This window comes from Amborella trichopoda, chromosome 1 (genome assembly GCF_054954075.1).
Source record: "Amborella trichopoda isolate Santa Cruz 75 chromosome 1, AtrichopodaSantaCruz75HAP2 v2.0, whole genome shotgun sequence".
NCBI lineage: Eukaryota > Viridiplantae > Streptophyta > Magnoliopsida > Amborellales > Amborellaceae > Amborella > Amborella trichopoda.
This window is the reverse complement of record NC_142336.1, coordinates 55,754,161-55,779,757: the sequence shown is the minus strand read 5'-3', so window position 1 is coordinate 55,779,757 and position 25,597 is coordinate 55,754,161. Positions and strand designations below refer to the sequence as shown.

The 25,597-nt window shown below is 34.5% G+C and overlaps 2 non-coding genes and 1 pseudogene across 2 annotated transcripts; 1 reads left to right on the top strand and 2 right to left on the bottom strand.

Annotated features, from left to right (window-relative positions):
* Positions 1-11,090: 11,090 nt before the first annotated feature.
* LOC110007822 (uncharacterized) lies at positions 11,091-12,401 on the bottom strand. Its single transcript, XR_016040078.1, has 2 exons — positions 11,924-12,401; positions 11,091-11,425 (listed from the first exon to the last, which is right to left on the bottom strand). It is a non-coding gene; the product is annotated as an uncharacterized LOC110007822 (transcript).
* A 2,902-nt stretch (positions 12,402-15,303) lies between these two features.
* On the bottom strand, positions 15,304-24,141 carry LOC18440851 (gamma-glutamyl peptidase 3-like; annotated as a pseudogene).
* On the top strand, positions 23,275-23,379 carry LOC148783935 (U6 spliceosomal RNA). Its single transcript, XR_016047810.1, has one exon. It is a non-coding gene; the product is annotated as a U6 spliceosomal RNA (small nuclear RNA).
* Positions 24,142-25,597: the final 1,456 nt, after the last annotated feature.

Sequence of the window (25,597 nt, the reverse complement as noted above, 5' to 3'; positions counted from 1 at the left end):
ATACCGCGATATCACATTTCCCCGTCTTATCTTATTATTTTCTTGTAAATTTTTCTAAACAAGGTGCTCTTTGCATTTTTGATGACCCCAGAACGAAATAAAGTGTTACAAATTGATCCATCCCTCTTTGCATAATGCAATTCAAGGTAATTAAGCACACAAGTAAACACACAAAATACAGAAACAAATAAATGAAGTGCATACAAAATTTCATTTTTAAAATTAAACTATTTATATGTACTTCTTTATGGGCCATAAAAGATAATAATAAAAGAAAAAGTAAATTATGGATGATGCAACAATATATACTTCTATACTGTTTTAATGTTGATGTCGAAAAAAGTTGTTTTAATGTTGAAAAACCCTTTAATACGGTTTACAATTGGGTTTGAGAGAAATTTTTTTTATAGCATGATGTTCCCAGTTTTTCGAGGGTTGTGAGTCAAGGTAATAAGAGAGAGCACCTCATTTAGTTAGTAACTTGGTTATCAAATGCAGGGTGTGGGTCAAATACAGGTTAGGTGCTGCTTGGCTAAATCGCATATTTTAAAAAAATATGTCCAAATCGATTTTCAAATGGTCAAATCAATTTTCAAATGGCCAAAACTCATTTACTTAGTAACCTTTTGAGTTGGGTTTTAACATGAAATTTTTTTTTATATAAAATCACAACTTTAAAATGTAGAATTAAGATGCATATTTAAAAAAAACAGGTTAACTTTTTACCATTTTAGCTTGTGGAAATATGAGTAAAACACATTTTAGTTTCTACCTCTTTTCTTCATAGAGGCTAATAAACAGATTTTAGGAGTATGAAGTTGCAACAAATGATAGATAACTTATAACAAATAAAAAAATAAATTAGAAAAAAATGTCACAACCAAATAAGAAATTGAGAACACAGACAACAGATACACCAACCATCAGTTATCAATACGTGATTCTTTTCGATACATGCTCCCTGATATTGTGAAACCCCACATCAATGTGCTTTGTCCTTGCATGAAACACTTGATTCTTTGCAAGATTTATAACACTCTGATTATCACAATACAACACAATACCTTTTTGCTCTAACCCTAACTCACGAACCAAACCATTCAATCAGATATCCTCCTTTGCGGCCTCAGCTGCTGTCATGTACTCTGCCTCTATCATAGACAAAGCAACCGTGGATTGAAGCATTGCCTTCCATGAAATAGGTCCACTCGCTAGTGTGAATACATCCCTGTAGTAGACCTTCTCTTGTCTAAATCACCAATATTGTCGGAATCGACATATCCCACTAGTTCTGTAAAGCTTCTCTTCCTGCTAAACATAATTATGAGATCTGACGTCTTGCTCAGATATCTGAAAATCCACTAGATTGCATTCCAATGCTCCTTATCAGGATTACTCATGTATCGACTAACAACACTGACAGTATAAGATAAATCCGGTCTGCTACAAACCATAGCATACATAGGGCACCAAAGACATCTGCTCTATCTCCTCATTTGTAGTGGGACACTGCTGTTCAGATAACTTGAAATGACTCGCTAATGGAGTGCTAACTGGCCTGGACTTTTCCATGTTGAAACACTCTAGCACCTTTTCAACATCCATTTCTGAGCTACCTAGAGTTTACCTGCATTTCGATCTCTATGAATCTCCATACCAAAGATCTTATTAGCAGCCTCTAAATCCTTCATATCCAACTTAGAATTTAACATAGACTTGAGAGAGGCTATGTCGTATGCATTCTTGGCAGCGATGAGCATGTCATCAACATAAAACATCAAGAGAATAAAAAATTATCATCGAAAAGTTTAAAATAAACACAACAATCATACTCACTTCTTGAATAGTTAATCCGTACTAAGAAAGAGTCGAAGCACTTGTACCACTGCTTGGGAGATCGCTTAAAATCATAAAGCGATCTCTTGAGTAAGCAAACTTGATCTTCCTTTCCATGTACCTTGGAGCCTTCAGGTTGTTCCATAAAGATTTGTTCCTCCAGATCACCATGAAGAAACATTGTCTTCACATCAAGCTGTTCTAGCTCCAAATCAAACATGTCTACTAAAACAAGTATTACCCTTATTGAAGTGTGTTTGACAACTGGAGAGAATATTTCATTGTAGTCCAATCCCTCATTCTGAGTGTAGTCATTTGCTACGATCATAGTCTTGAATATTTCACATGCCTTTTCTGTTGCTGCCTTTTTCTTTCGAAAGATCACGTGCACCCAATCACTTTCCTTCCTTGAGCCTCTTGACAAGCTCTCAAGTCTTGTTCTTTTGCAAAGACTCCATCTCCTCCATCATGGCTGTCATCCATTTATCACTCTATACATCACTTAGAGCATTTTCGAAAGAAGAGATATCCCCAGTACCAACGTTTAGAGCAAAAGCTACTATGTCTCAAAGCCGTATCTCATAGGGGCTTTGTGAATACATTTTTTTCTGCCTTTTGCCAGATTGTAGGGTTCACCATGTGGTTGCTGTTGTTCTAGTATGCTGCTAGATGATTCTTCTTTTTCTGGTGTTTCAGACTCTTCTAACTCCACTTGGATTGTCGATCTTTCTTCATCACTTTCATCTACTTGTACTATGTTATCTTGCATGTTGATTGACTTTGCCACGTGAGATTCATCAGACACAACATCTCTGCTAAGCACAACTTTATGTGAAGTAGGATCCTAAAGCTTGAATCCCTTTACTCCCTTCTCATAACTGAAAAAGATGCACTGCTTATACTTAAAGTCTAATTTGGAACATTGCCCACTTTGCACATGGACATAGGTTGGACATCTGAAGATCTTCAACATAGAATAATCTACAGGCTTGCTTGTCCACACCTCCTCTGAAATTTTACAATCAATTGCTGTAGATGGTGACCTGTTAATGATGAAACAGGCCATCTTAACTGTGTCTGCCTAGAAACTTTTCTTCAAATCTGTATTCAATCTCATACTACGAGCTCTTTCTAAAAGAGTTCTGTTCATCCTCTCAGCTACACCATTTTGCTAAGGAGTTTCTAGTGCGGTAAAGTGATATACAATCCCCTTTTCTTTACAAAATTCTTGAAATTCTCTAGAATTTTACTTCCCTCAATTATCTGATCTAACGCATGTCAGTTTCTTTCATGTCTTCCTTTCTACCACTGCTTTTCATTGTTTAAACTTCGTGAATGCTTCACTTTTGTGTTTCATGAAGTAGACCTAAACCTTGAGTAATAGTCAATGTAGGTAATAAAGTATTCTGCCCCACCCTTGGATTTGATTGGTGAAGGCCCCCATACATCAGTGTGTAGATAGTCTAGTATATCCTTGCTCGTATGATTTGCAATTCTTAATCTAATCTTTCATTGGTTATCGAAAACACAGTTGTAACAATCCTAAAATTTCAAAAAAAAAAAGAAGGAGAAAATATGCTTTTAAATAGGTGATGTTCTGTTTGAATATGATGGTCCTTGAGGACCATCACTATTTTCAAAAGATTTGCCTTTGCCTTTACTTTTTTTCTTTTGCCTGCTTTTGCCTCCTGCTGCTTGCAGCTGGCAACGTCCTTTAGCGGACGTGGTTTTCGTACGATAAAAGTCTGCTTTTAACGCGACACCTCAGGTATGAGGTAGAGCGTAATAAAACAATATAATAATACGTTATAAGAATTTAAATAGGGGATGTGAGCACTCCCACCCTAAAACAAAATTTTGAGATCTCTCTCTCTGGTCGAAACACAGTGAACTTCTCTCTCGAACCGAAATTTTTATCGAAAGCTCCCTCTAAAATAATTGTGGGTAAGTGACATCGTCTTTCTGAAAAATAGTCTATTTTTAATAAATAGTGATATTTCCGTCTAGGATCTTTATTTTATCAGTTTTGTGTGTAAGTGACCTCATTGTCTCAAAAAATAATCCATTCTTTTTAAAAATTAAATGAAATAATTATTTCTGCTTATTATCATGAATTTTAGGCGCGATAAATTTTATGCGCACGTGACCTCATTATCTTGAAAAATAATCTTTTTAATAAAAATTGTGATATTTTATCTATGTTAGAAATTTTGAATGCTGTAAATTAGAAAAATAAATTTATTCATTTTTCTTGTCTATTGTTAGAAATAAATATGATATTTCTGCTTTTAGTAAAATTGTGATATTTCTTTCTACTGTTTTGAATATTTAGACATTGTAAAATTCATGTGCAAATGACTGCCTTATTATTTAAAAATTGACATTTTTGCAATTGATTATAGTATTGTTGTGAAATGTTTATTTGTGAATTGATATTCCATAAATTGTGAAAATTCCGTATTCTTGAATTTTTATAAGAGTTTTTTTTTCTATACATATTAAATTGGCAATTATGCTAGAATGCCTTTACAAACTGCTACCTTTCTAAATTTGAGCCCAAAATATTTGATTGGTTATTTTTGAAATATTATAGAAAGTGACTGTTATTAATGGTTTAAGTGAAATTCATATTAATGGTTTCAGTGATATGTTGAGTACATGATATAGCTGCTTTCGAATGTTTAAAGAGATTTAGAAATAATTTAAGTATGCAAGTGGACTCATCCGGTTCGCCGGTGAGGTATAAGTGGACCTATCTGGGACGCCGGTAGGGATTAAGTGGACTCATCCGGTACGCCGGTGAGGTATAAGTGGACCTGCAGGGATTAAGTGGACCTATCTGGGATGCCGATATGGATTAAGTGGACCCATCATGACGCTGATGGGGTATATAGGTGACCTACTTGGGACGCCAGTAGGGTATTTTGTGAAATCCTTTGAATTATGTACTGCCGTTAAAAGTGTTATAAGCATTTCAATTACTCGGATTATACTTAATTATGCATTTATTGAAAGTGAAACTGTTGATGGATTTCTGTTAATAGATCTCATTTTGGAAAATATTGATATCTTTCAATCATGATTATTTTTAGGAATATGATGATCACTTACTGAGTAGCCAAACTCATCAAATTATGGTAAACATTTTTTCAGGATAACTACGGATTCATTTTGAGTGCTAGTCAAGATCAACCTTGGAAGATACTGTTGTTGTGCTAGCTTTCTTTATTTACTATGTAAGACCTCGCCACTGTAAATTTGTCCTATCAATAGATGTATATATGTTTTGTCCGTCACATCTCAGGAATAATAGTATTGTAAATTCTTGGGGTGTGACAACAGTACTTATAGAAATCCAGTTTATAAGCTCTAACAACCTTCAATAATTTCCTTTTATGAAGTTTCATCATACTTCATTCACTCATATGTCCTAAACAAATATGGTACAATTTTGTATCATATGTGCTGGATTCTACATCTGTGGTTATAGAAGCTTTACCTGTAATTGTATTCCCTGTCAACATGTATAAGTTCCCAGTCATTTGACGTTTAATGACAACCATAGTTCCCTTATTAACTTTGAGGACTCCACCTGGTGCTGTATACTTGCAACCATTCGAATTAAGGGCCCCCAAAGATATTAAGTTTTTCTTTAATTGTGGGACATGCCTCACATCTGATAAGATTCGTACTATCCCATCAAACATCTTGATTTTGATAGTTTCTATTCCAATGGTCTTGCATACCACATAATTCCTCATTAGAACAGATCCACCATTATATGATTTGTAGGTTTCGAATCAGTTTCTATTTGAATACATATGAAAAGAACATCCAAAATCTAAAATCCAAGAATCAGTAAATTGATTTTTACTTGAAGATATAGAGAAAAGATCTCCATCATCTCTGTCAGAGCTCTCAGCCACGTTAGCTTTATCAGCTGCTTTTCCTGTTTCTTTTCTCTTTATATCCTCTTTTCTTTTTGTGCAGTCTCTCTTCATATGACCTTCATTTTTGCAGTAATAACAAGTAAACTTGCCATTCCCCTTTGATTTTGACCGACTTCTGCTTCTAGTCCTCTTTTGATTTGATCTATCTCTTTCATGACTTTTTTTGTGTTTTCCAAAGAAACATTTTCTATGAGATTTAATGCTGCTAGTCTTCTTCCTTGTCTCGTTTGACAAAAGAATTACAATGATTTCGTCCGTCTCAAGAGTCTCCTTCCCGTATAGCAGAGTCGTAACCAGGTGATCGTATAATCCTGGTAGCGAAGCTAGCAGAAGTAGGGCATTGTCTTCATCTTCGATTTCGACCTCAACGCTTGCTAACTGGCTTATGATCTAGTTGAACTCGCTGAGATGTTCAAGCAGATCCGTGCTTTCTTCTATCTGAAGAGAATACAACTGCTTCTTCAACAACTTGTTCGTCAGAGATTTCATCATGTAAATACTCTCGAGTTTTGTCTAAACCTCCGGAGCAGTTTCGAGGTCCACCACATAACGCAAGGCGTCATCTGATCGATTTAGATCAATCATACTTACCGCCTCTTCCTCAATCTCTTGCCACTCTTCATCGTCTATCTTTGCTGGTTTCTTCGATTTCCCTAGCAAAACCTTAGCCAGACCTTGCTTTATCAGAAGATCCTTCATCCTTCGTCGCCAAAGAGTAAAGTTGTTCTTTCCATTGAACTTCTCAATGTCATACTTGACGTTTGATCCCTTTCTTGTCATCGTGGTAGCAAACCCCAGAGAGCGGAATAACCTGGCTTTTATACCAATTTGTAGAAACGAAAAAACAATCCACGAAATAAAAAAGAAGAACCAGATACAAAAGAAAGAGACAGCCAATCACAACACAAAGATATATGTGGTTCGGCAATGTGCCTACGTCCACGGGGATATGATAGCTTCGTTACTGACATTGGAGAATATGGTTACAATGACTCTCTTCCTCACACCCCTCTCTGTTTTCGTATTATAAAGAAATCTCCGTTTTTCCTTCTAACCCTAAAAAGAACCCCTTCTCCGGAGTCGTCCCTTTGACTCCACCTTGGCAGATCAATTTCCTCAGAATACAATACATCAATCCTCAACATTCTAGGGAGGTACTTCCATGAAATGAAAACTTAAAAGTGAATGCTCTATGAAAAAATGGATCTTTTGAGCCCTTGATTGAAATTATAAGATAATGAAAGAAAAAAGCTACTCAAAATGGTTGTTTCGATGCTTAAAAACTATCTAATTGATCATCTCAAACTCAAGATGTATAGATTTGGGAAAAAAAAGATTTGAAGTTTGAAAAATAGTGCATTTTGTAACACAATATTTGGACCGTGCTTTTTCAAGATTTCTAAGTCTTTATAGACTTGCTTGAACTGCACCAGTTTTAAAGAATTGAATTTCACAATTAGGGGTTGAAACAAAAATTTAGGCATTGTAGGAGTTTCTAGCGCCGGAACTACATTATTTTGAAAGAGTTGAAGGTGCTTACTTTGATTGTTTAAGGTGGTTGCCTTATGTTATTATAAAAATAGTTGCCCTTCATAATAAGCCAAAAGATATTGTGCTCTCGCATGAGTATCTGCCTATTGACTCCCTCATGTAAAACCCAATCTAGAATTAATTTCAAATATCAAATTGAAATTTTTTCTTCAAATTTTGATCTCTATGGCCTTGTAAAATAAATGTTTGTTGTACATAGGCTTTTAATTTATGGAGGGGGAGATCTAAGTGTTGGAAAATTCAAATTCAATTTTTTTTTATGAAATATGATTTATAGATTTAAAAAATCCTCCTGAGTGGGTTTTCTAACTGATGGAATAGATGTACACTATGTATACATGATACTTTCCCCTAATGTGTATAATACAAAAGATGTTTCTATGAGGTCTAGGTCTTATGGAAGAAAATAATGCCTCACTTCAACTCCTCACCAGAAAATGCAGTTTTGACATGCAAGCCTCTATGATCCACCTCTGATTGTGAAATTTGATGCTAAAAAAAGATACATATCTTGCAGATATTTGGACAAAAAGAATAGGTGGTCTAGATAATGCATTACAAGATACACTACTTTTATCACTTGAAATCCTTGTTTTTTCTCATTCATAATAGTCGAGTACAGATGAGGTTTTACAACATCAAAGCTGCAAATTTTGGTGACTTTTGAGATGTAAGTTTACTTTTTTCATAAAGGCTAAGGTTATTTTAACCTTTTCCTAGTTTGAATCCATATTTACTAATCTCAATAATCATTTAGTCCAAAGTAAATAGCATATGAATCTATTGTATTAGAGTCCAATAAATATACATTAAATTCCTAACTAACCCGATACTAACTCGATGACACTCCGCACCCGATAATACCCCAGTAATGATAAGTGTATTACATTTTAAACGATACTTATTTTAAAACTGTCATTACTAATTATAAGAAAGAAAAGTATGCACTAAGATCATTTATTTTTAGTATAAAACGTTACAACCATAGATGTGAAGTTAGGAATATGGAGTATGCTATTGATTTAGCACAAAGTCCAAAATAAAATTTATTAAACTTTGTAAAGCATCTCAAGTTCTTAATTTTCGTATCTAATTTATGTAGTATACGGACGTCACCACCACACTTGACTATTAGATGTGAAATTGAGTATTTGGGGTATGCCATTGACATGGCACATAGTTCAAAACAAAATTTCTTGAACTTTGTGAATCATCTGTAGTTGTTAATTTTCATATCCAATAGCTAATAGTGATTGCGATCTCCTTATATTCAAAAGTGAAGGATGAAATTTCTATGAGGCCTAGGCTTTATGGATAACAAAATAAAGCCTCACCGCAAATCTTTGTCCAGAAAGAACTTTTGGCAACAAAAATCTCTATGATGGCTCTAAAATCAATTTCCAATATTGATAATAAAATTTAAAATTAAAAAAATGTACAGATCCTGAGAATCTATGAATACTTATTTTTAGGGCGAAATGGACAGTCTAGATGATTTGTAATAATATACAGTATTTTTATTGCTTGAAATCCTAATTTTTTTCACAACCATAATGTTCAAGCATAGATAATCGATGTAAAGGTTTTCCAATGCTTGAGTTGTAATTTTTGATGAGTTATGAGGTGAGGCTTTGCTTTTTTGACAAGGCTGCAATCGGAGCAAACGATTTCCAAAAATGAATGAATGGTCATATAGAGCACACCATCCTATAAATGCGCACTTCATTTTATAAAAAATTAATTTTAAAAAGTTGTTTTGATTCTTAGTTTTGTTTAATGCTAGTAATAATACACCTAACCTAAGCGATATACCCCCTTTATGGTAAAAGAAAACATTTTAAAAATAATACGCAAAAAAAAAAAAAAAAAAGTTTTAAGACTCGGCTGAGTCCAACAGGCTTGGCTGAGGCTAGTATGTCTCGTTGGGAGCCCCTTTCTTCCATTCTCTCTTCATTTGAAAGCCCGTGATAATCTTTTTATTAGGGAAGGAGCAGAAGGCGCGTAGATTCCATCAAAACCAGACATGTCTGGGTTTTAGTGGGAGAGAGTGAAACATGTGACTTTTATATATATATATATATATATATATATCTATATATCTATCGCGAGAGAGAGGGGGAGACACGTTGGATAGGACTTTCTTTTCATTTGGTGATGTACCATCTTCGTCTTTTCATTTTTACTTTTTTTTTTAATTTAAAATATGCATTATATGAGGTAACGAATCCATTCGGCCAGATAGATAGACTCGGCATAGTAACTCGCATTGGGTTTGGAACAAATCCCAAGCCCGAGACGAGTATGAAAAGATTGTGGCAAAATATCAGCTCCAGAAGAGCAGAACGTCAACAGTGTTCCGCATAATCGTGATTCTAAAATAAAAATAAAAGAGTGTAGAAAGTCATATCAAAAGATAACTATTTAGCACTACCAATAGGTGTGATGTGCAACCCAATAAAGTGAGAACACAAAATGAAATAATAAAGCTGCTGTCCCCAAAAAATTGTACATGAGAGCGAGGGAATGGATCTTAATAGTGGGTCACCAAGGAACTTGGCTAATGGTCTAAACGAAAGGTTGAACCCTTTCAAAGATAATTGTCCTTTTCAAGTCAATATAAGAGTAACTTTTTATATTTGTGTTTAGGGAATTTTATCCAAGAAAACTGTTAGAGATTAATTATTTATCATTTTATCTATATCTTTTGATTTAATTTTATATATGATCCTGAGTTGGAATAATAGCAAATGAAAAATGTTGAATAGTTCATTTCTTATGGGTATTTCGATAAATTTCCTTTATGTTTATTACCTTTTGTAAATTCCAAAGCTATAATATTTATACTCTTCTTCAACAAGCAAGGCCGTCTGTGGATAATCTACCAGTTGTGTCTATAAAGAAAAAGTTTACTAGAGACGAGACAGATTTTTGAGATATAATAGTTTGCGAAATTCATCAGTTTATGTGTCCATCCATCTATCTTTCTGCATACATTCAGAAGCCTCAAAGGTTCACGGACTGACCCACTAATATCCATTGCTTATAGGGGTACCGATGGTTCCGCACTAACTTATTTCTTTGGTTTTTTTTAGAGAGAAATCAACAACATTTTATTTGTGGTTAAAAAGAAATCATAACTTCAATTAGGCAATATCACATCTCATATAGATGATGTCATCATTTATTATAGTTAATAAACATTTTTTTCTATAAAACATGTATATTTTATTTGTGATTAATTAGCTAAAATACTTATAAACAAAAAAGTTATTATACAGTGAGGCAAGAGTATCAAGTATCCAAGTACTTTAATGAATACTCATATGTATAAGTACTCTAACATATCTCGTATATTGACCTTTTTAGTACAAGGTGGTCACAATTAGTCTTGACCATTGGATGTGAAATTGGATAGCTGTATTTATTCCATTGATCAAGCTTAAACTTCAAAAGAAATTTTTTCAAATTTTGTGACACCCTAGCTATTAGATTTTACATCATATAGTTACAAATAATTGTGACCTCTTTATATCAAACGTAAATGATCTGTATACACTCCCCACATTAATAATAAATTTATTTAAATCTCTAACACCCCGCTTCAAGCTCTACACTTTGCATCGATGGCTCGTGTGTGTGAATGGAATGCTGATATCGCAAATATCGTACAAATACTAGAGATAACCATCTCCCACATAAATGATAATCAATCTCCTAAGGGAAAATTTTAATTTAAAATTTTTAATTCCGGCCTTCAACAATTGGATGCTTGATATTCAATCTTAACAACTTACGGTCTTAAAAATTACTTCGATATTAGTTTTTACTCGAGGGAGTAAATGAACAATATACTCCCATAGGAGCATAAAATCGTTAAAAAAGTAAGTGCTAGCCGCCCTAAGAGGGCCTTTCACGCGTCACCATCTACTAAAAATGATTTGGAATTACATGCATGTATGGAGGTCCTATTCAACAAGGGCCTTTTTAGCGTGAAACACGTCGAACCGGTGTCAGAAAGAGCGACTCGGGCCGGGTAATCGGTCGCCTCGCGCTGAGTTTGAATAATTCGGCTTGATTAGTGTTGAGTACTGTAGCAGAAAAAAAAAAAGATAAATTTTTTTAAAACATATAAAAAATCTAAAAAATTGAGAAATATATGTTTAAAGTAAGATTTTAAAAACATAAATTTTAAAAAACTAGGGGTATTTTTAAAATAATTTTAAAAGAAGAGAAACTATAAAAACAAGTATTAATGCTTTCCAATCTTTGGAAAAATAATAGAAAACATAAAAAAATATATCTCAAATAAATTATTTATTTTTAAAATTTTTAATACTTTTTTTAATATCTCCAAATTGAACGCCCAACTCCATACAACTGAAACTGGGCAAAGAAAAACTACTTGGCCAATTTTTTAATCACTGTGTGAAACTGAAAGGTCAAGTATTCACTGTGTTGAGAGTTATTAGACTGCATCCTTTAAAGCATCTACTATTCATTTACAATAAAAAATAAAAATCGTACCGAAATATAATATATTTTTTTTATTTAATCAAGCAAGCTTCTTGAGAGAGAGAGAAAATAACCTGGTGGCCAAAACATATGCCAAGAATCATTTTCTCCAAATGGTGCAAATGTTTGAGGGCTTGGCAAATTTGAAGGTTCCATGAATCGTTGCAGTGAGCATCTGATGCATTGCCTGTGATCACAAAGCCTGTGCACTCATCAATGCTGTCAAAGAAGCAGAAATCTCCATTAACTACGAGAAAGCTGTCCCACACTTCAGCAGCCTCCTTTAAAAACCTTTTAAATATTTCGATAGAGGTTCCATGGCGGTCGGCAAAATGGGAGTTTAGAAGCCCGGGGACTAGCAACCCAAATTTCATAGGGCATGGATCGCTCATTCCTTCTACAAAGCCAAACTCCTCAATGAAATTGTAGACACCAGAAATATAGAACCGGGCATTCGGATTAAATTTGGGTTCCAAGATTGAAAAGGATGCCAACATTAGAGCTAGAATCAGAGGTTCCAAACTTGAGGGAGAATGATTCTATTGTTGTATAGAAAACATTTCTAGTAGACTAGGAGAGCAAGTAGCTAGGAAATATTGGGCCCACCTTGAGTAGTGGAATATCGATTAATCCTTTGTTCGTGCATTATTCGGGGGATTAACCCATAACCAATTGGGGATTTACCATGTAACCACGTGACCTACTCCATGTTGACCCGCGATAGGGCTAGCAATAGGCAGGGTAAGGTTGAGAATTTACCCAATTTGGATTTGAAACTCGAATTTTGGATCCTATTTGGATCTGAGTATGGATCCAATATTTAGATACGGATTCAAAATTTAGATCCAAATAGTAATTCGGATAAGATCCGGGTACCATTGGATCCTAACCAATTTTTAAAATAACATATATTACTATATATAGTTATATAATTATTAATTTATATATAATATATATATAATTTTTTAACTTTTGGAAGACCTAACAAATCCATGTATAGATTTTGGATCCGAATCGGTTCTAGATTTTTATATAGTTTTTGGATCCGAATTTGGATCTAGATCCCCATGTATACTTTCAGTTCGGATCCGGATATGGGTGGATTCAAACCCCGATCAAGAAAATTCCACCCCTAAGGCCAGGCCTGCCCTGGCCCAAGCAAGGTCCAAAACCTTATAGGGTTTGCTTGTACCTGGCCTAACCACCCAGCCCACAGCCAGCCTTAACCCATGCTTGAGGATATTAGAATCTAGGTTGAAAACACATTATTATGGAGGGAATGACCTAATCCGGTTTCAATTTATACCAACCGGTGCAATAAAAGTAAAATGGCATTCATCTAAAAATGAGGTGAAAAATGGGAAAAGAGGACATCTAAAAATGAGGTCAAAAATGGGAAAAGGGGAGAAATCAACAGGACATGGAAAACAATGGGGGGATATCACTATTAGGATTTAATAGTCTTCTTAGACGTGGAAACATGAAACCAAAAATTGGATCCCACGAAGATCGTGTTCTCATCCAGATAGTAACAAAATAGAGGAGAGCATGAGTCACAGTACGAAAAATAAAGCATAAAACACACACACACCACAAAAACATAAAGATTTATGTGGTTCACCCCAAGAGGGCTACATCTATGGGCACGACAAACTGAAATCCACACACCAATAAAAGTTACATAATAGATTTTGGGACATAGAGTTACTTCTTTACTCCTTGACAAAACCTAGTCGAGAAAACCATTTTAGACTTGCTCTCTTGATTGGCACGAACCGCCGATCTCTCATTTCTATTCCACAGTTAAACCACTATCTCCACAGTTAAACCACTTTCTTATCTCTATTCTACAGACAGCTAAACCACTGTCTAGGAAGAAACCATCTCCATTCCACAACTAAACCACTGTCCAAAAAGACAACCTTAAGAGCAACCGAGACTTTTTCTCATTGAAAAGAAAAACCACCCAAAATCTTCATGAAAATCGCTTATTTATAGGAAACCATCATCTCAATCTACAGGAGGCATATCCATGGTGTTTCTTTATGTAGGAAGTTCTTTTTTCTCTAAGGGGAAGCCTTGCCTCTGGAGCAAAGGAGGCACAATCTTTCTCTTTAGAGAAAGCCACATTTCCCATATGGTGATTCAATTAGGAAGCCATATTTCTCATATGGTGATCCAAATAGGGCACACAAATTCTTTGCACTTTCTATGCTTCTTCTACAACATAAAACTTATATACTTCCCTTTATCTAACCTTCCATTTTGAATGGAGGGCTAAGATTTCTCCAATCACAATGTCACGTCTCTACATTATTTTTTTTTAATTTTTTTTTATAAACTATTTTGACACCAAATTTTGGACGTCCAATCCTCTATTAAACTCGCACTAGTGAAAAATATAAAAGCAATATTTCCAATAAAATAAAATGACCAAAATACATTAGAAAGTTTCAAGGGGTATTTTGGTCATTATATTTTATTGAAAACTTATTTTTAATATTTTTTATAGTTGCATCCCAATGAGAAGATGACACGTACCAAATTTTATATTCATACAATTTGTATAAAAAAAACTAAAACTAAAATACTTTGAGACATCGGATCTAAGATCAAACGGTGAGTGGCTCTCTCGATCAAAATTGGATGGCTGGATGGTAGGGGGAGGATAGTTCTTCTATGATGTAGGAAAAGTACCGAAACCTTTCCATATATATATATATATATATATATATAAAAGGTTAGGAATCCACATCAAATAGAAAACTTCTTATAGATGTTACTTATATCTCAACAACCAAGAGATATATCCCAGAGTCTTAATCTTTTTGAATTTTTATTTTTTTTAGGAAACTTATCAATATCAATCTCAATCCTGAGATTTGCTTGTGTTGGATGATTTTAGATAATCACCATTTCCAACGATCATTTTCTTTCAATACGAATTATTTTGGTTATTTTAAAAATAACGGCTGTGAATTTTTTTTTTCTTTTCTCACATAATCTGATCATCATTAACTGAAATCTTGCTATAATGGGCATTAATACATCATATAACAATTATTCTAACTTCAATAACCGGTGTTTATTTTACCGTACAAACTGTTTTTATCTTCCCCACCTATTACATTTACATGATATCACCGGTAGGGGCTTTAGGGATATAACAGCCTCTATTCCTTTAAAACGTTGGACGGAATTCTATGGCCAATTACTTGCTACAGAAAAGAATACTGTAGTCCTCGTCGGTACAAGATATCTGTGGTTATAAGGATCATTACGGCCCGATCAATAAATAAGGTCAACCATGATGGAAAGAGGGTACACTACGACTTATGTGTATATATGTATAAGGGTGACCCCGGGCTGGGCCAAAAATAAATGAAAAAAAATAATTATAAAAAAACAAGAAAGAAAAAAGGCCGGGCCGTGGGCCTCCACATAGTCTCACTCCTTAGGCTTCATGCTCCGAAGTGAATGCCGTGGTGAGAGAACTTTTGGGATGGCCTTTCAAGAAGGTCTTGCACAACTTGTTTATGACAAATTGGTCCATTTCAGCTTGTTCAAGACTTTGGATGCTGTCCCTTGCAATCTCAGCCTGCACCAGTGTCGTAGACAAGTGATCGGAAGAGCCACAGCATTTATTGAAGAGAGACAGAAAAGAAGCATCACGCTTAGTAACTCAAATGTAGGCCTAGCGGCTAGGCTCGGCCTGGCCCGGCCCAGCCCTGAAAATTGGGGTTTGGGCTACAATATTGTTGTAGAAAGTGTATATTATTGATATGCTTGTATTTATGGTAAGATAGGATGTACTATTGGTGTCAATAATATCTTCCTATTTTTTGTCATGTGTATAATTTGTAAATTCACTCCATGCATCAATATATATACCGAGAGTTCTCTTCAAAAAAATTTGAGGCTTTATAAAAAATGTGGGCTGAGAGCTAAGTATGGTGGGGCTCGGGCCATGATTGTGCTGGCGTGGTGCGACCCTTTTTGTTTGGGTTTTACCTTTATTAGTCTCGGCATAGGCAGCTTGGACAGGGCCATGGCCATGGCCAAGACCGAGCCAAGGCCGTTTGGACCGAGTCCAAGCCCAGCTAGGTAGCAACGGGGATAAATCGACCTGATTAATATTTAATATTATAAAGTTTGTATGAAAAAGGGAAAATTCTACATAGGACTCTATAAAATTTCTCGGGAAAAAGATGTAAAACTTTTATATGATCCCGTATACACCATCGGGTCTATAAGATACCTATGGATCCCGTCAGTTATATATATATATATATATAAAGTAAAAGAACACCAGTGTGAAACTTGTGTGGATTCTAGGACAAGAATGCCTTATTCATTGGATTGCCTCAATAGTATTGGGTGAAGTAAAACAGGAAGAAGAAGTAGAAATGAACCAATTAAGTTTGGCACTTGAAGTATCGAAACAACTTAGGAAAAAAGAAAGTGATATGGCGGTTCAACTCTCAAAGTACCAAACCGACCTGAGGTAAAAAAAAAAGAAAGAAAAAAAAGAACCAAACTAAATTCGGCACTCTTGTGCGGAACTAGCTTCATTCGCGTCTAGGCTCCAAGTGAGGAAGCAACCTCGGTTAATTCTCCTTTTTTTTGGTCATGTTTGGTTGTGGAAGGTTTTTGTTGTTCTAGATTTCATACAAATCTTACTTGGGATAAATACAAGAGAAAAATAATGCAGGTATTTGGTGTAAATGAGGGTCCTATCACCTATGTGTGTTTTGGTCATAGGGTATGTGTATAAATTTTCCTATATTTAATTTTTTGGTCATAAGGACAACTTCGAAATCCTAATAATCAAGTAAACTGATGGTTCTTGTCCTAATATTGGCACAGAAGCAGACCACTTGGTTAGACTGTAAAAGTTAGAAGAAAAAGAGAGAGAAAAAAGAGAGTTTTGATGATGGTGTACACTAATTTTGCTGTGCATAAGGAGATAATTTGTGATTTCTCTTGCAAAATCCTTTGTAAACTCAGGATGGAACTGGATGCCAAGAATATTTTTTCCAATTGAAAACATTTCTACTCCGGTTTTCTTTGAAGACCCAAGAATCAAAGCATCCGGAGGAAGGCGCATGACCTGAAAGGCAAAATTTGCAAACTTTTAGGATCACAAAGATATTATATGGATAATTTGCATAGACAGATCTTATGGCCTACGAGACAAATGCATAATTAGTATATACTATACCCAACGTTAAATTAATAGGAATCAAGTAAAATATTTGTGATTTTAGGAGTACACATGTACTTTGCAAGATGCAATTTTTTTTTTTATGAGTAAGATTGTTCAAATATTTTAAAAGTATATTAAAGGAGTGTGTATGGCAACCTCCTGGCATATTCTGTACTTATTTTTAAGGCCAAAGACATTCACGATAAATTTGGGGTCTACTTAAGAATTACCAGATGCGTATCTTCAAAAATAAGAAATTGGATTTCGAGCTTCTAAATAGTTAGATATGATTATTCAAGTATGGCACAACTCTATTGAATTCGAAAACATTACACCCCCTCCCCACCCACAACACACATACAAATTTTAAGGGTATTTTTATCATTTTATTTATTATTATTAATTTTAACAATTTTTTTTTAGGTGCGAGTTAGTTTAATGTAAGACGTCCTTAATTTCAAATGAACTTGATTTGTAAATAAATTATTAAAATTCAAATTTAATTATACAACCTTAACCCTATGATAGATTTTAGATGATGATGAGCTATGAGTAAATTTCTCTAGAAATTCATTCATGTGTACATTAAATTGGTCACTAGGTTGGAGGTCATCCCCAAATTACAATCGTAAGAATACTTCAAGTTTTACCCAAGGGAGTACATACGTGCAGGAGCTTATAATCTTGTGGCAAAGACCATACCCAAATATTTTCACATAATATGCAAACAATAATTTACTGATGACATATTTATGTTCATAAATAAATTGATACCTGATCTTGATGTATCTTAATGACGTTTACTTGTGAAGTTAGTTCCAGCCCAAAAAGTTCCTTGATTTTCTTAGTGTTGAGGTTAGCAATGGTTAAACCAAGGTTAAATCCAATTGGAGCTCTTCCTGTTGAACCTCCTAATGTACGAGCCAAAACCTGTTGCCATGTCACAAACTATAGAACTAAATATTTAGTTTGTGATATAACTAAACTCTATCACCCTGTGTATGATGCATGGATTTTTTCCCTTTGAATGTCAAAATAGAGAGAGAGAAAGAGAGAGAGAGAAGGATTTTCACTCACCATGTCAGTGATCCAGGGCTAACTTAATTTTAAATGACCCATATGATGGGTCGTTTGAGAACCGTGTATAGCTCAATGCGAGTTTTTACAAAACTTAGTTTTGACTTAAAATAGCGTTTGGCTCAATAAAAAAAAGGTTTAAAATGATTTTTTTCATATCTCAAAATCAGAATAAAGATTTACTTTTAAAATACGTAGATTACTTTTATTTCAATTTTTGTTAGTTCCCATGTTACTTAAATACCACACTGGCCGTTGCTCTTTTTTATTGTATTTTATTCCCCATCTCTCCTTATTTTGCAGAGCCCTCCTCCCCATTGAGTTATCGTGGGCTTGAATCTATTTTATTTGGAAGAAATTTAGTGCTCTAGTGGGACCAAATTGTGCATTAGGGCATGTGGCAAAAAATTCATGTTCTATTGTATGTTTGGCGAGCATGGATAATAATAATTGGTAAATGGTGGTTTTAGAGGTTGGGGAAGTATCTTGGTTGTAGCGTTATGATAGTTTATTCAATTTTTAAATACAATGTTTAATTTTTTAATGAAAATGTTTATATATAAAGGTGAGATCCTAAACAATCAAATTAAGGCATACCTCAAAATTTTACTAGAAGAGGTTGTTTCAATGCTGGACAACCCTCAAATTCGATCATCCCGATCATAAGATGTGTGGATGTTAGAGCTTACCTCAAAATTTTCACTAGAAGAGGTTGTTTGGATGCTCCAATATCATCAAATTGATCATCTTGACATCAAGATGCATAGACATGAAAAAAAAAATGGACTTCAAGTTTTGGAAATAGTGCATATTATAATGTATTTTTGAACCGCAATTTTCAAGATTTTCATATATCTGCTTGATCTACACTATTTTTGAAAATTTAAATTTTATAATTAAAGATGAACATATATTTTAAAGCCATCACAAATATTTTCAATATTGAAACCAGACACTATTTGAAAGTGGGCTCTAATTTTATTGTTTAGAGCCACAGCTTTATACAAACTGTACCTTTTTTTTAATACTAGTTAGATATTATACCTAGCTTACCCAAATAGTTGAGAAAAGGTTTTAATAATGATGATGAGTTATATATTATACAACAAATTTTAAAATTTTTTCTTGTTTTACTAACTTTTTGTTGGTTTTGATTTACTAGGCCAATTTACCCAAAAAATTATATTTTGATTTACCCAAATTTTTTTCTTGTTTTACCAACTTTTTGTTGGTTTTGATTTACTAGGCCAATTTACCCAAAAAATTAAGCATTTATCCAAAAAATTATATTTTGATTTACTAGGCCAATTTCAAGCCTTAACAATGTAATTTGGCAAAGTCCAAGCCTAAGCCGGATCAGACCTAGCATGAACCCGATCCATTGGCAGCCAAAATCATCACAACCATTCTGCAAAAATGCATTACTAAAAGCAAGTGGAACTAATACTTTCTTAAAAGCAGAAAAAAGTTACAAGGATAACTTTGCCATTGGATTAATCTAACAAAAAACGAATCGAAATGGCAGGTGTGGACTTTGCATCATCAAAATTATTCGACATGTTCGCATTATTCAATGGAGCATGGTTTCGAAAATCTCCAAACTGGCTCAGAACAGTTGGGTACCGGTTCGTGCATGAGACCCTCCAAATTTTCCCTGTTGCTAGTTCTTAGAGATTTTGATTTTTTATTCTTTTAATTTTTTTGTAGAAGAAGACACAAAAGTCCTGATTGCTTCGACTACTCGATTAATTTTCAAAATACCAGTATGGAGGCCTATGTATTCTTGCATAGTGCTAATATTTTATAATTAGAGGTGACAACAGCATCAAAACTACACCTTTAGGAAGAATTTTAAGGTGTGCCTTCAATATTGCAAGGTTGATATCTTATTTTTTTTTGGGTAAGTCAGTGGACCAAAACTACACCTTTGGACATAATTTTAAGGTGCGCCTTCAATATTGCAAGGTTAATATCTTTTTTTTTTAGGGTAAGTGAAGGCTCACTACCCGTTTTTTATTAAAATAATAAGAAAAAAATAACAATTCGCCATTTTACAATACTATAATAGAGCAGCCGTGCCAAGTCATGAAGTAAAGGCATTGAAATAAAATATGGCGGTCTAGAGCACCAAATAATAGCACCAGAACTGAATGATGCTTTTTTGATAAGTACATCAGCTACCTTGTTAGCCTTACGAAAAATATGTGAAATTGACCATGATGAAGTCTCTAACTCCATTTTCACTGTATATCCACTAACTTACGTTTTTATGGAGGTTACATACGATTGCAATTAATTGTCGGAGTAGGTTATCTTCTCGTAGGAGTACACAGTATAACTACTCCAAAGCACATTATGTTTTTTTTCCTTCTTCTTAGATGTTGGTAATTAGGGTGAGAGAACCGATACCCAAAATTTCAGGGCTGTAAGAATACTCTCAAGTAGGCCTTTATATGGGAAAGTGATCTTCGATATGCTACTTAGAACGCCTTTACCCGAGGGAGTGAATCTAGTAGAGTCGCCCAACCGAAAAAGTTTCGCTCGCAACAAACAACTTTTAGATAGAAAATAAAAATTGTATTCACCTACTATGCATCCACCTTTCTCTAACAATATATCTCTCACTCTCTCTCTCAAATTTCCCTTCCTACAACTCACTTCCCTCTCCACACCTCTCGCACCAAGTCACCACTCACGCGACACACACTCATTAACGCACATCCTCTCACTCTTCCACCATCTTGCTGACGACCTTACATTTTTCCCCACCTTTGATTTTATATATGTTTAGACCGTTATACCACAAGACACAAAATGTACTACGGTTATGTTGGGTATTGGGTGGTCTATAAAAACTAAAATGAAATGATATAGTGGAACATGAATTTAGTAGGAGTGTGGTTTTTTTGAGATTATACTAAACAAATGATATTTATTGATATTGGACTGAGCTTGACGAGCTAAGCCAGTCGCTTGGGAAAACCCTATATTACCTGGGCATAAAAAACTATTTGATAAAGATTCTAATAGGTTATTTCTTGATGAGTTCGGAGTATGTCCAAATGAACGAGCTGAAGGACTGTGTGACCTTTGTGTGTGATGGTGGCCGTCAGAGATGGGAGCAAAAGCCTCATCTGCGAGCCATCGCACGACATACATAATGATAGTCGTTTTGGGAAAGGGACCATCTTTTAATGTGAAGCTCATGCATGTGCGACAGATATTCCTGTGCGTCATAGAAGCTGTGGTGGTATCAGGTCTAGGTGACCTCGATACGTCTCTAGGAGAAAACCTGAAATTCACTGATTACGACCTTTGGCTTATCGGCCAGACTTTGGTAACCCACTAATGAGCCATGCATGGACTATGCGTCGCCATAATCTATAATTGAACGTGGAGTGCTTTAACGTTTATTTGTTTAATTTGTAGACCATATGAATCATTTTCCTATCTAATGAATTTAATTATGTTTATTTTAATGATATATGGTTTTTAGAATTATTATTTGAATTTTTCTAGATCTCTGGATATTTTATTTATCAAATTTGGATTTATAAAAATAGAGATATTGACTTTAGATTGATTTAAATATTCAAATTTGATTTTATGGATTTCTAAAAATCATATAATTAATTTTAATATTGCATAGGAGGCCCAATATGTTCATGGGCCCACCAATGCATGTGAGTGGGGACCATGAAGTACCACCTAAGGTGGCACACCCAATCCTAATGAAACTTTCATTGTGTTAGTTCAAGATTTGACTTGAAGAGAAAGCTTTGAAATATTTAGCTTTGAAATATTTGGAAAGATTTTGCCTTGAGAAAGCTTTCAAAGGATTTTTGTAACGCATGAGAAGGCATGCGCATAATTTTGGTAAGTACTATATTATGAATGAAATTATTTTATTTAATTTTTATTTATGGGAAAATAGTTTAGTAATGGGGGATAAATGTTCTACCACCTTCTATAATGTTGATGGCCCATTTATGAAATGGATGACTCAAATCTCTCACCTCACAAGTCACCCAAGATCAATGGTTCATATTTAATATCAAAAGAAGAGTCAAAGCTAAAGAAAACTTAAGAAACGTTAATCTTGTTCAAGCACTATAAAAATGGGATTGATCTATACCCAAATTTTTACGTCTAATTCCCATCTCTCTCATATCCCACAAAGGGGGCACGCCTCACTTAAATTATCTCTCTCTTAAGACAATTTTACTTTCTGTCTCAAGAGACCCATAGGGGGGTGCCCTACTCTGTCATATTTGTTATCTTTCTTATAGTGGTCCTCTCAACTCTTTCATGATCTCTCATATCTCATGGGGGTTTTAGACTATAGGGTTGTGGTAGAGAAAAGAAGTATTTCTCTCAAACTAGGTTGTTAAGGAGATTCACCTAAGTGTTTGAGATTTGTGATAATGGAATTCATAGTTCCATTAAAGGGCTTAGCCTAAACTTGTTTTTTCGTATGAGATTGAAGGTTGATCATGATCTCGCACTATAGGATGGTGGTGACTCGGTGTGGGGTGTAATAAGTCCGATTGAGGTAATCTCTAGAACTCTATTTTTTTGTTGCTTGCCATATTAAATTATTTTGTCTTTATATTTTTAAACACAAAAATTATGGATATTTTCTTTGTTTAAAGAAAATTGGTTTAGTGCCATAAAAGTTTTTAACATTTTGGATTTGTTAGTTTTATTTTTTTTGAAGCAAAAATTATTGTAATAAGATTACTTGTAAGTGATCTTTGTCCAAAGAAAAAAAAAGAGGGTGAAAAGAAGAAAAAAAAAATCCTTGGATAAGATTACCTTAATCTTATATGGTCAGCTATTCTAGTCTCTTTTAGAGAGAGAAAAAGAAGGCCATGGCCCTTCCTTCTCACCCCGAGCGTATAGGGCGATATATCTACAAAAAGTGTCTTTGTGACTGCATATCACGTATGAGCGAAGACGGTGATGAAACTGAAATGCAAGTTGTTTAATGAGTGAATAGTTATTGGACTGCGTATCCTGATACATTCACGTTTTATTTATAATAGATTGGAAAAATCATACCTAAGTCTCAGTTTCCAGACGTGGTCACCCATCGAGTTCATAGTGACATAGATGTGCTTTTTTTAGAGAGAGAGAGAGAGAGTTATCTTTTTGGAGGCATCGGATAAAATTGGAACGACACATAGTAGATTGGCATCGACCTGCACAAGGATGAGACTCACAAATCGAGAAATGGTCCAATTTTTTTTTCTCGTCAAAAGAAAGAGAGATGCAAATAGCAATATGAACCTGGTGGCCGAGGCATATGCCCAGAATCTTCTTGTTCATAAGGTGCAAATGTTTTGAGGGCTTGGCAAAGTTGAAGGATCCATGGATCGTCGGCATGAGCATCAAATTTACTGCCTGTGGTCACAAAGCCTGTGTACTCATCAATGCTATCCATGAAGGAGAAATCTCCATTGCCTACGAGAAAGCTCACCCATACTTCACCAGGCTAATCCTTCCATAATTGATGGCTTTCCATCCACATCCCCTTGTCAAATTTTTAAAAATTTTAGTGTTTTTTTTTTTCTTGTTTAAGGTGGATTTGACCAAGATTTAGACTGATTTCCGGGATGGGCAGTTTGGATCACCGATCCAATTTTCAATCATTGCTGTACATCAATTCAAGGAGATTAAGCAAATAATTTACTATTGCGCCCACCGGGAATTATCGAATCTAGGAAATATTGGGTTCACGTTGATGTAGTTGGAATTTATTTTAATCCTTTGTTCTTGTATTAATAATTAATGGGGGGATTTACCATGTAACATGTAACAACGCATGGTTGACGCTTCATATTGATTGACAGCCATGCCTCCTTACATGGTAAATCCCCCCATTAATTATTAGTACATGAACAAATCCCCCCATTAATTATTAGTACATGAACAAAGGATTAATGTAGATATCAACGCGAGCCCAATATTTCCTAGATTCCATGATTCCAGGTGGGCGAATAGTTAATTATTTGCTTGATCTCCTTGAATTGATGTACAGCAATGATTGAAAATTGGATCGGTGATCATGTACCACGTTGATAGACAGAATCTGGGTTGAAGAAACGTTATTATGGAATGAGCGACCTGATCCGATTTGGTTTAATACCAATGGACGCTATGAAGGGAATTGGCGTTCATCTAATGAGATAAAATACAGAAAAAGAGAATAAAATAAGAGGAAATGAAAAATAATGGAGAGATCAAAATTTTCAATATAATCCATTTTTTTAAAAAAAAAAAAACAGATTGGTGATATGGATCGCCCATCCTGAGAAACGGTTCAAATCAATGGCTTGGTGGTCCAGATCGGTGGATCGGCCGAAATGGACTGATTTGACCATAAAAAAAATCTCAAAAACTATAAAAAATTGTTATGGATATTTTTTTTTTCGAGTTTCCAAAAACAATGAGTGTATTGCATTATATTTTGGATAAGTTTGTGAATACTAAGACCTCATTTCTTGTTTGAATGAATATTAATATTAAATTTGATAGTAACTTTTTATACTAATTTGGTACAATACTTTTACAAAATGTTTGATACTTATTTTGTGCTGTTTAGTGAAATAAGGGAGAAAATGACTTTTGTAATTTTTTTTTATATTAGTTCTCATTTTTGTTTGTGATTTTCTCCCGCATACACATTCGACCTCTTCCTCTCCCATATACACACTATGACTAACATGGAAATATATAAACATATTGGATTCCTTTTACACATATACAAAGACATTGGGCATCTCTCTCGCATACACACACTGAACATCTCTTTTCTCGAACAAACATATTAGACCACTATTCTCTCTCGAGCTTCCAAGTTCTTTCATTTATAAATCTTGGCATGTTAAATCGTTGCTTATCAAGGGACACCGTTTTTTATGTGGGAACCCTTGTCAAAAAAACACGATGGTATCCCATAAAGCGACCCCACAACAATATTCCAACAGGAATAATTGTAGGATGTTGTCCCCATAAAGCTACCCCACCAATAATATTCCAACAAAAATGATTATACGATGTTGTCCCCATAAAGCTACGCCACCAATATTATTCCAACAACGATAATTGAATGTTGAATAGAAGTCCGTTTTCGAAAATTCACTAGAATAAGTTGGTTTGATGCTGAAACAAACCTCAAATCCAATCATCTTGATCTTGAGATACATGGACGTAAACAATATAGATTTCAAATCTTGAAAATAGTATATCATATATTTAATATCTAAATCTTCAATTTTTATGATTATTAATTATTTTTAGATCAGCTAGAATCAATGGTTTAAAAAGCGGATCGATGACCCCGATCGGGTACCTCAAAAATCGATTCGGATCGACGAATCGACGATCTGGATATGAAATCGAGTGAATCGGTCAGAATAAAGCTTCAAAAAAATTCGAAAAAATTATTAAAATTCATTATAAA